General features: G+C 46.2%; 1 pseudogene; it reads right to left on the bottom strand.

Moving 5' to 3' along the window:
- Positions 1-716: 716 nt before the first annotated feature.
- Positions 717-11,700, bottom strand: LOC148163593 (uncharacterized; annotated as a pseudogene).
- Positions 11,701-12,283: the final 583 nt, after the last annotated feature.

The following is a 12,283-nucleotide window of genomic DNA, read 5'->3' as shown; positions in this document are numbered from 1 at the left end:
TGTGGAACAAAACACCCTCCTCATAATTAGAACTCCCCATGAATCGAGGTGCTGGTAGGATGATGTTCATGCTTAGAAGACGCTCAGACGGGAGGGATGCAGGAGAGGCCACCACGGACCACTCCTCCTGCATGGACCCCATATATTGTGATGCCAAGTAACTAACTTGATTGTTTTGTTTCGTTTTTTAATATTTAAGTCAAAGGGAAGGGGGAATAAACCACTAAGCTTTGAGTCCCTACTCTGTGCTGGACAAATAACCAGACATCTTCTCATCTAATCATTATACTATATTTCATGCTTGTCAAGATACCATTGATTAAGATATACATTATTTAGTGTGCCATTGAGGATTTTTTTAAATTGCCAACTAGACTATGATATACCACTGAATATAAGACACACACCAATTTCAGAAACATCACAACGTGGGGGAAATGTGTGTCTTGGAACAGATGATCTATGATCACTTCGTATGGGTCTGGTAGACGAGAAAGTTGAGACATGGGGAGGTAAGGGGATCTGCCCAAGTGTGCACAGCCAAGCATCAGCCAAGCCTGCTTGCCTCCAAAACCACGGCACATGCGCCTCTCTTAACGGCGCAGCTGTGGCACATAGTCCTGGCCCAGGGGACCCCAGTGAGTGATGGGGCGGGGCCTCCACTGAGCTTGTCTCAGATGCAAAGTTATGGCTAATCTCAGGAGAGAACCCGCTGCTCATACCTGAAAGTCCAGGTGATAATGCGGCTCAGACAATGGGGGCACTTGGATGAGAGCAAAGGCTCCTAAATAACCCGAGGGAGTGGACGTCTGAGGGAGACAGAGGGACAAAGGTGACAGTGGGAGGGGGGACAAGAGGAGACCCAAGAGATCAAGCTGACTACAATGCCTTCATAAAACTCCTTCCTTTGTCCCTGTCTTATACAGACTTCACAAGGGGGAGATAATTCCCAAACTTCTAGAAAATACATGGTAGCCCCAGAGCTCTACAGTCTTCCAGCGCAAGAGAGCAGAACATTCTTAACTTGGCACATAGCAATCTGTCCATCCATCCGTCCGTCCGTCCGTCCATCCGTCCATCCAGTCTCCTTCTTGCCTGCCTTACCATCATCTTTCTCATCTTCCCATCCGCCCACCCACCCATCCACCTGATGTTCCCTCCCTCTCCTTCTCTCCTTCTCTTCCGTTCATCCATCTATCTTGTATCCATCTCTATTGTTTCCTTTCTTCGTCCATCACTCTTTCAATTAATCCACACATTATCTCTCCACACATCTATCCATCATCCCTCTTCCCACCCACCTAGTAATAGACCCTCCTTTCTTTCCATTCATCCTGGCACTCATCCATCCATACATGTACCCTTTCACACATCCGTCCTTTTATTCAACCATCCTTACTTCCTTCTCTACTTTCATTATTTTATCCATTCTTCCTCCCTTTCCTTCTTTTCATCCATCTTCCTTCATCTTTCCTGTTTCTCTTATAGCCATCTCATTTTTCTGTCTTCCCTCTATTCATCCCTCCACCTAAAATCCCTTTCCTCCATTCTCCCTTCCTTCCATTCTGTTTTCATCATACTCTGTACACTCCTCCTTGTATTTACCTGTCCACTCATGCATCTTCTATCCACCCATTCCTCCATCCATGTTTTCACTTTTCTGTTTTACCATTCATTCACACTTCTGTCCTTTGTTCCATTCATCCACGTCCCCCCCTTTCATCTCCAGTTCATACTCCAACAAAGTAGATATGGAGTGTCCACTGTGTGCTGATCCATGAGACAAACACAAGAAAGACCACAACAGAGTCCCTCCCCTCAAGGAGCTTCTGTTCTAGTGGAAGAAACCAACAATTACTACACACTATGGTAAGTGTGATGGATAGGTGTGCAAATGTCCTGAGCAGGGACTCATTCTACCTGGAGAGATCTGGAAAGGCATTGGGGAGGACAAACCATTGGAGTCACACCTTGAAGGGGCGTGGGATTTTTCCAGGCAGAAGGAGGGCATAAGAAGTCATTCAGAACAAAGCTATGATGTGTCAAAAAGGCCTGGAGTGCATGGGATATCTGAGATCAGCGAGCTGGAGTAGCAGGAGGGCGCCAGAGGAGAATGGGGCTGGAGCAGTTGCAGGAGAGACCTTGACTGCCAGCTCTGGGGGCTTTGAATTTGATCTTCTTGGTAATGGGAAGCTACAGAAGATTCTGATCAGAGGTGTGATTCAGAAAAATCTCTCTGGAAGCCATGAAGGGGAGAAGACAGGAGTGTGTGGGTTGGGGGGGAGGGGCTACTGCAACGTCTCAGCAAGAGGGCAATGCTCAAGGGTCCATAACACATCTTACTTTTCAGAATGCTCAGCTGTTGACTGATGATGTAGAACCAGAATCGGACCACTGGGCACAGCTGAAATGCAGATGAGCAGAGGCCTCTGTGACAGGAGACTTGGGCCACCCTTCCAGCCCAGCCCAGCCCAGCCTCTGACTGGCCACGCACAGTGGAGTGATTTTATCAGTCTTTTGTAGACACAACACAAATCTCCCTCTTCCACAGGTGAAAACTACTTGACACACATTAGTCCCTCTATAAGTGTCCCTTTCTCTCCCCTTTCCCCCAGCATCAGGGACCCGGACAAAGGGACAGGGCAGCAAAGTTCTGGGAGGCTGGAGGGCCCAGCCTGCATGGGCTGCTTCTCCCTACCTTGGCTGTTCCTCCGTGCCTCCAGCTGATCTGCAGGGTCTGCTGGGCCCACCTTGTCAAACTTACCATATTGGGTAAGGAGTTCCTCAGAGCCCATTTCAGCATGACTTTTGTCACTGAAGAGAGCAGGCTGGGAAGGGGAACAGGGACATTTAGAATAACAACAATTATAGCTAATAGTTACAAAATGTTTTTTTCACTCCAGAGACGAGTCTAAGCCCTTTGGCATCTGCTAACTCAAATGACCGTAATAGTTAAAAACACAGATTGTTCGCCTCACAGGGTGCTGCTTCCTGGCTGTGTGACCTTGTCCAATTTATATAACATTTCTGCGCCTCTCATGTATAATATGTAAAATAGAGTTGTGGTGAAGATTCAATAAGTGAGAGAAAGAGATGGGTTGGAGGACAACCTATCGTCAGTGGGGCATCTAGTGCCTCCTAAGCAGGTGGTAACTTTTACTTTCCTTGGGACTTGATTTAAGGTGCATAGAAGGCATTTCCTCTTAGACATCATGCTCTAAAATAGTGGTGCTAAGTGGTAGGTCGCAGGCCAAAAGAGGCCCGCAGGTGTGATTTCTTTTGCAAGGACAGTCTTTTAAAATTTTACAGTGAGTTTTCAGAATTTAAAAATTAAGTAACTTTACATAAAAATCCAAATGTCCAGTTTCTGTTTAAGATACAGGAATCAGACAAGACTAGGCCCACCTTCCCAACTGGCCAGTCAGCTGGAGCCGAAGAGGGGCTGCCGTCCTCAGATGAGGCATATGATGTTTGGTTTGCCACAGCCCATCATTCTCCATTGTATCCATAAAATTGAAATTGAACTTGTATGTTGTATTTCTCTTAACTGGAGGCCACTTACTGATTTCTGCCAATTTCCTACCCCTAATGGGCATTTACATTTATGATCTTTATTCTGAGGCATTGAATTCAGAATCTGGGAGCTAGAAAGGACCACAGACATCAGGCAGTTGGGTTCTCAGGCTAGCCTGCCTGTCTTTTTAAACCCTGAGTTTTAGCGCTCATCTGTGATTTACAGTATCTTTCTTAACCATGAAATAATGATCCTAGAGATCATCCGTTAGGTGGTGGTTGGGTTCCGAGCCCAGCCTCTGGACTCATTTTTAGGGACTGGTCTGTCTGAAATATAGTGCTGCAGAATCTGATTAACCCTTAGCCTATTTCTCTTAAACTAAGTGAGCATGCATTTTTAGACCTCATCAGTGAACCAAGCTTAGGTTTTTAGGGGAGACCACAAAAGTGTTTTTGAGCCATCAGTTTATTTTTTTACCCTTCAGTTCATCCCTCCATCCATACACCCATCCATCCTGTATCCATCCATCCATCCATCCATTTACCCACCCATCCATGCATGCATGCATCCATCCACCCACCCACCCATCCATGCATGCATCCATCCATCCACCCACCCATCCATGCATGCATCCATCCACCCACCCACCTATCCATGCATGCATCCATCCATCCACCCACCCACCCATCCATGCATGCATCCATCCATCCACCCACCCACCCATCCATGCATGCATCCATCCTCCCAGCCACCCATCCTCTTACTCATCCATTCATCTGCCCATCCGACCATCTACTCATTCTTCTTTGTCTTTTTGTCCAGTGTATCTCCAGGAACAACACTATAGTGACTGGCTCAATATTTGTTGAGTAAATAAATGAAAAAATGAGTGATAAATATAAGGCAGCTCTGCTCCCACAGAGCTCATGTAGGCATACACACTCAGTTACAACATAGTGTGAGAAGTGATATGACAGAGGTCCTTCCCAGGATCTCTCTGCCCAGGATCCTGCCCAGACAAGGGACCGTGCAATACTCAGGGCCACTTGCAGGGAAGACATGTGCTTCTAGCAAGAAGCTAACCTCTCCTGTTTAGAAATCTAGGTTCCCTGGTGGAGAAACCTGGGCAGAGGTTGAAATGAGAAGAGAGATGTTCTGGTGGTGTGGCTTGCTGTACCCTGGCTGTGGTCCCCAGTGAGCCTGGTAGTTGCCACTATGCACAGCATCGTCCCCCACTGCACCCTGCACAGCGCTCAGCCCTCCCTGCAGAGTACTTACCGTGTTCGCATGTGGATCCCGGTGAAGACTGGCTCACAGTTCTGCAGGGTGAGTGAGACTTGGCCGGATCTGGTCTGGGGTAGTGCTAAGGGAGTCTTGATGGTCACATCCAGTGTGGAACCACTGAGGAAGCTGAGCAGCCTAGACACCCAGCAGGAGGACAGTGTGAGCTGAGTTGCTGGGGAAACTCCAGGTGGGGGCTGAAGCAAGAGTGGCCTGGGAAGTCATAGCCAAGACTCTCCCTGGGTCCCAGGCCAGTCCTACGGGCAAGTCACTGGGCTTGTTTTCTCCACCTCTGCAGGGCAGGAAAACTTCCCTTTCCAGAGCAAATGTTTGGGGCTGTTCTAAAGACTTCCCTCAAACTTGGAAATAACCACAGGCATTTGTGGGCTTGAAAGGTGACCTATACACATTAATGTTTTTAAATGATGCCTGCTCATGGGAGCCTGGGTGGTTAAGTCGGTTAAGCATCTGCGTTTGGCTCAGGTCATGATCCCAGGCTCCTGGGATCGAGTCCCACATTGGGCTCCCTGCTCAGCGTGAAGTTTGCTTGTCCCTCTCTCTCTGCCCCTCCCCCCTGCTCATTTTCTCTCTCTCTCTCTCAAATAAATTTTTAAAACTTAAAAATAAATAAATAAAAGATGCCTGCTCTTCAGTATATATTTTTAACTTAATTTGTTTTTTAATATATATTAGAAGGTAAGTTAAAGTAAATGGTTTGGTTTATTTTTTAACAGGTAATAAATTTTCATGGTTCAAGATTCAAAAGAAAAAGAATGCACAGTGACAAGCCCGTCTCCCACCAATGATCCCCAGCCCCCCAGCAACCCATTGGGCTCACACACATCATCAGTGCCCTCTATGCCTCCTTCCAGAGCTATTATATGCACATCCCCATCCACACATATGTAGTTTAATTTAATGTCTCCGATCTTTTGTTTTCTCTTCTGTAAAATGGGCATAATAGCTGTACCTTCCTTCTAAGGTTATGGCGAATAATATATTATATATATTTTTTCATGAAATAATTCATATATATAATTCATAAAAGCCTCAGCACGGTGCCTGGAATATATTAAGCACTCAATAATATTTGTTATATTTTATCACCACAGTCATCTCTCTGGAGGACAATTTGGCAATACTTACCAAAAGCTATAAATTACACTTCTGAGAATTTCTAAGTAAATAATCAGAGATCTGAACAGATATTTCTTTATTTATTTTTAAAGATTTTATTTATTTATTTGAGAGACAGAGAGTGAGCAAGCAAGAGAGAGAGCATGAGCAGGGGGAGGGGCAGAGGGAGAGGGAGAAGCAGGCTTCCTGCTGATCAGGGAGCCCAATGTGGGGCTTGATCCCAGGACCCGAGGATCATGAACTGAGTTGAAAGCAGACACTTAACTGAGTGAGCCACCCAGGCACCCCATGAACAAAGATTTATAAGGCAAAATAGTAATCACAGTAATCGTAAGACAAGACAGTAATCACAAGTAATCACAGAATTATTTATCAGAATGAAAATTGGGGGGGTGCCTGGGTGGCTCAGTCTTGATTTCGGCTCAGGTCATGATCTTGGGGTCATGAGATTGAGCCCTATGTTGGGCTCTGCACTCAGCAGGGAGTCTGCTTGAGATTCTCTCTCTCCCCCTCCCTCTCCCCCTCCCCCCACTCTGTCTTTTTCTCTTTCTCAAATAAATAAATAAATCTTTAAAAAAAAAGAATGAAAATTGGGAACACCTTGAGTGTCTAACAATAGAAGAATGGTGAAAGTGTATCATGGTACATCTATGCTGTGGAATATTTATTGCCTTTCAAAATGGTGCTGAAAAGTCTGGAAAGGAGCAAACTGAAATGTTAATGGCCATTGTCTTTGGGCTGTGAATTTACGTTTATACTTCAATTTTTTCTCCAAGTTTGTTACAACAAAGTATGCAAAAATGACAGAAAAGGAATAGATTTACTCTCACACCTATCTTCCTGTTAACAGCCATCTCTAAGAAGCTTGTATGTTTAGAATGATGTTGTCAAGAGCTCCTGGCAGGTAATGAAAGTAGCCAAAGGGCGTTTTGCCAGTTGTTTCAAAATTGCCCCTATCTCCAGGGATTCCCTTCTATGCCCCCTTCTCTAGCCATGAACGGTTACTTAACCTTGGGAAAGTGATAGTCAGTCTGGTCTGAAACTGCAGCTGGAGGTCAGAGAAAGGATGGACCTTCCATGATACCTGGACAATGTCAAAGTCAGTGATTTTGAGCCTGCAGAATGGGAAGCATGAGGGAAAGTGAACCAGCAGAAATTCCCAGGCTTCTCAACTCAACACCCAAACTACAACATGGCCTTTCCTCCATCCTGGGCCCTCCCTTCCTTAACCTGGGTTTCCATCCTGAATCCCATCCCTACTAGACAAGGAAGGCATTAGTCAATAATTGAGATGGTCTTCAGTTCATTAAAATGCTAAAGGAAAATTAAGACATCAGATTCAAAGCATCCTTGGGAACTATGGTGTTAGCTTATAACAAATACACTGTTTTAATCACTGGGGTATTAAATAATAGCTAAGATATCAGCTAGGAAGGGCTTCCTCTGTACCCCTTTCCAGTGCTATTTGTAATTCAGTCGGGGCTTGCGCAAACCTACATAAATCCAAGAGATGAAGCCATATGGGGGAGTGTTGGGTGGTGGGTTGACAGTTTGGACGAGGAAGCAGTGTCTGATGCTGCCTTCTCAATGTCAACCTTCCAAGCAGGTGAGTGAAACTCTGATGCTTATAGCACAGGTTGGTATCTTTCAAATACCAGCAACCTTCACTAATCAATGCTTTGGAGAACTCTTTTATTGCTAAAGGACTCAAACTCACCAGCTGTTGAGTTTCCCAAAAGGAATTGTGCTCTTCAGAACATCGTTGATGCCAACAAGACTCCCCTAGCCACAGAGGCCCCCGAGAGAACCCTTGCAGAGCAGGCCTTCCAGAGCCAAGGACCCAGCTGCCTCCAGGAGTTGATCTTTGCCAGCAGGTAAGGTCTTGCTGCCCAGGAGGATCCTAAGTAGCTTTTCCCTCTCCTGGACCAGATTCTGGCTGTTGAGAATGATGGCTCCCAGCAGCCCTTCCTGAGTCAGGAGATCTTTGTTAAGGACATTTGTTTGGCTGAGAGCGTCTCCAGATTGCATTTCAACACCTTTTTCTTGATTGTGGTGAACCAGGGGAGGCAGCACACTGCCATTGGCTTGACTCCTGGGTTGGGGAGTCCTGCCATTCACTGGGGTTCCCAATGAGGCCAAGATTTCCAGATTGCACTTCTATAGTGGGACCAGAGGGGCCAGGGATGCCATATCCAAACTGGTTATGACCTAAGGATGACATAGCCTCAGACTTGCCATAGTAATCATGTGTCCTAGCTCCCAAATAGCCATAGCCAAAAGATACTCCAGCCCCAAATTGATTATAACCTCCAGATGGCCCAGCTCCAGACTGACCATGACCATTAGCTGACTTAACTCCAAACTGACCATAGCCAAAATACACTCCAGCCCCAGAATGACCAGAATCTAGAGATGAGGCAACACTAGAATGAGTATAATGATTAGATATCCTTTCTCCAAGCTGAACATTTCCTCCTGATGACCTAGGCCCAGATTAAATATAACCATCAGATGGTCCAGCCTCAAGCTGACCATTCATTGACCAAGCCCCAGACTGACCCACACCAGATGACCCAACTCTAGGCTGATCCAGTCCATTCATTGATCTAGTCTCAGATTGACTAAAAAGACTAAGTGACCCATACCCAGGTTGGCCATATCCTCCATGTGATCTTGCCTCAAACTGACTGTCACCAGCAGATCTTCCATGCCCAAGATAACCATTCATCGACCTTGCTCCAGATTGACTATTCTCTCCAGATGACTATGTCCCAATTTGGCTGTACCTGTTAAAGGACCTATCCCCAGTCTGACTACTCATTAACTCCACCCCAGACTGACCAAAACCACCAGTTTTCCCTGTCCCAGGCTGATCATCCATTAACTCTGTTATAGATTGACTATACCACCAGATAACCCAGACCCAGACTGACCATTTAGTGATCCTGCCACAGATAGACTATAACCACTAGACGACCTATCCCCAGTTGGACTACTCATTGACCCTGCTCCAGATTGACCCAAACCACCAGATGATCCAGGTCCAGACTGACCATACTGTCCAAATGACCCTGTCCCAAACTAACCATGGCCACCAGCCTCAGTTTGACTATATCCTCCAGATGATCCAGTCCTTAGCTGACCATAGCCATCAGATGATCTATCCCCAGTTTGACTATAACCACCAGATGACCTATCCTTAATTTGATCACTAGCTGACTGACCCCCAGTCTGACTACTCATTAACCCCATGCCAGACTGACCAAAACCACCAGTTTTCCCTGACCCAGGCTGACCATTCACTGGCCTTTCCCCAGATTGACCAAAACCACCAGATGACCCAGGTCCAGACTGACCATATAGTGCCCCTGGCCCAGATAGACCATAGTCATTAGATGACCTATCCCCAGTCAGACCACTCATTGACCCTGTTCCAGATCTATCCAAAACCCCAGATGACCCAGACTCAGGCTGACCATATATTGACTCTGCCCCAGACTGGTCATACCTTCTAGATGACCCACTCCCTAGCTGACTAGAGCCATCAGAGAGCTTATCCTCAGTTTGACTGTAATCACCAGATGACCTATCCCCAATTTGACTATAATCACTAGATGATCTATCACCAGACTGACCACTCATTAACCCCATCCCCGACTGACCAAAACCACCAGTATTCCTTGACCCAAGCTGACCATTTATTGGCTCTTCCCTAGATTGACCAAAACCACCAGATGATCCAGGCCCAGACTGACCATAACTGCCAGGCACAGCTGCCTTAGACATGACAGCACTTCCTGGAGAAGCATCCGTGGGAAGACTATTGCCTGAGACACTCATACTTCTCACACCTGTAATGTCATGTTGGGCTGATGATGAATGGTCAGAATAGCCAGGGCTTTTCATACCCTCTTGACCAAACTGTCTGGGAGGAGTCACTTCTTTGTGGTCTAAAGATCCTTGGCCAATCACATCACTTTTGTCAGCAGAGCCTTGACCCCTCATCTCACTTTGACCAGGATAACCCACAGTGACGTGATTGGCCACATGGGTTCTCATGGGTGAAATAAGACTCAGCTCAGCCATTCTTACTGGGGGTGTGGTCATCAGGTTGGTTTTCAGGGGCAGGGCTGGGAGCACACTGGATTTCTTAGGCTGGACACTGTACTCAGTGACATCTTCAGTGTCAGGGTCCTTCAGAGAAATGTACTGGTCATTCTTAGAGGAGTTATGTTCATAGAAGTGGGCATCTCCTCTGCTACTTGAAGAACTGCTGGTGGTCCAAGCCTGCTGGTTGTTCCCACTGAGAAGGCCTGTGCCAAGCACACCACCATTGCCAAGCACCTGGCCAGTCTTTAGAAGGCCTTGCCCAACAGACCACTGCTGTCCAGGAGACCTCCACTTCTACTGCCTGCTGGGACAAAGGCACATAGGTGAGTCCGAGGCCACACCCTCCCACTAGAGCCACAGGAATGAGAGCTCAGCCCAGAACCAGCTCTGTGACCATGTCCAGGAATCAGGATAAGGATTACCCTCAGAGATTTAGAACTAAGACTCAATCTCTAACTAGATTTTTTTGAGCATTTGACCCAGGAGGCAATGACAAATCAGACAGAAGGTAATCACATTGGGGCCATTTATGGTGGGACAGAGAAAATGATGATACAGTTATGCTCTGAGAAATAAGCACTGTGGCTTCATGGGGGGTGGGGGGTAACCACTTAGTTGTTGACAGCTTCCCTGATCTTGGTGTTAGTGCTCTGGGAGGCCCAGGGAATTCTGAACTTTGAAATCAATTGGATAACATCTCTCCACTTTTTATAAATCAATCTTTTTACTTAACTACTTTGTAAGGAAAATTTCTGTCCCTTGCAACCAAACAATGACTAAGACAGAAACTGGTATCAGGAGTGGGGTTCCAGATAAGAAAGCTTCAGAGAAAAATATGGACCAAACTTTGGACTTGAGGCATATGAGTGGTTTCCAAACTCTTTTATCAAAAGATTGGAAGCTATAAGTCTGTGATATGTGGTTCCAAAGCAGCTGGCTAAGTACTTACCTGCAATCTCATGGGACTTCGGTCATCAGAGACTAAGACTGGAAAGATCTGTCTGGGAACTAAGTGTAAGAGAGGAAGACTACAATTAGGGCAGAGAGGTGACATGTGGTTTGTATTAAACGTATGATCTAGACACCAAGCGGGATCTGAAAAGTATTAGGAACCTCTGGGAAAGGCAAAGTGCTTCCTATGTCACCTGCATATCTAAGCACTTCTAATGAGTCAGCCTTGTGACAGGTGTCAGTTTGTCCAGCAGAAAAGAGTTTGTTTCTGGAATCTTCCTGGAAGGAGCTTTCAGGAAGGATGGGACAACTCACTTGTTTGGGAGCTGGAACCTCCAAACTGAGCATGGCTTGCTCTAAGCAGGCACCAGGGGAGGAGGACAGCCCACAAAAACGCCCCCGTGTTCACTCCAAGTACTTGTGAAGACAAGAGTCGATCAACAGGGAGACATTGATCTGGGATCCAGGAGCCCTGGCGTCTTATCCGATCTTCACCATCACTTTCTATGTAGCTTAATCAAGCCACTCCATTTCTCTGAGCCTCAGTTTCTTTATCTATAAAACTGGCCTATTTTTACTTGCTCTGTCTCTTGAGAGGAAAACATGACAGTGGACATAGAAGCCCTTCATAAATGTGCAGCAAGTTCCTCTGCACATGTAGTCCTAATAACGGCTAACACTTACGAAGCGTGTTCTGTGCCCGACATTGCGCCAAGCACTTTGCCTGCATTGACCCATTCCATCTTCACAAAAACCTTATGAAACACGTGCTTTTGTCATGCCTGTTTTACGGGCGGAGAAATGAGGACAGCTGGGAAGTGGCAGTTAGAACCCAGAGCCAGTCAGGCTGGCCCCGGAGCACACACTATGGTATGATGCTTCCTCTGGAAGACATGGTTGAAGCAGGAGTCACTGTTTACTGAGGGCCTACTCTGTGCCAGTCCCCTTGTCAGGGGCTTTCCACTTGCCATTTCACTTTGTCCAACCTTCTTAACAGCCCTGAGAGGCACGCACTATTAACGCCAAGTTACAGAGGAAGAAATGGAAGTGAAATGATTTTGCCCAAGGTCGCTCAGTGGTAATGACAAATCTAGAATTATGAGAGCTGGTTATTGTTTGAATTCACTCTAATATTTGGGCTAGTGGATGAGGATGCTATGGTAGGTTGCATTTTCCAAAGATAACCACAGCTACATATTCATCCTGTCTCACATGTTTTTCATACAATATTATTGGTATTTCCCTCATGGCGGCGGCGGGGAGGGTCTGTATTCCTTCTCCTCAAGTTGG

Source organism: Eumetopias jubatus, unplaced genomic scaffold, assembly GCF_037043125.1.
Source record: "Eumetopias jubatus isolate StellerSeaLion01/CBP00866 unplaced genomic scaffold, mEumJub1_p1.0 scaffold_9, whole genome shotgun sequence".
NCBI classification, from domain to species: Eukaryota; Metazoa; Chordata; class Mammalia; order Carnivora; family Otariidae; genus Eumetopias; species Eumetopias jubatus.
The sequence above is the reverse complement of the archived record's forward strand: the minus strand, read 5'-3'. Positions and strand labels throughout refer to the sequence as shown.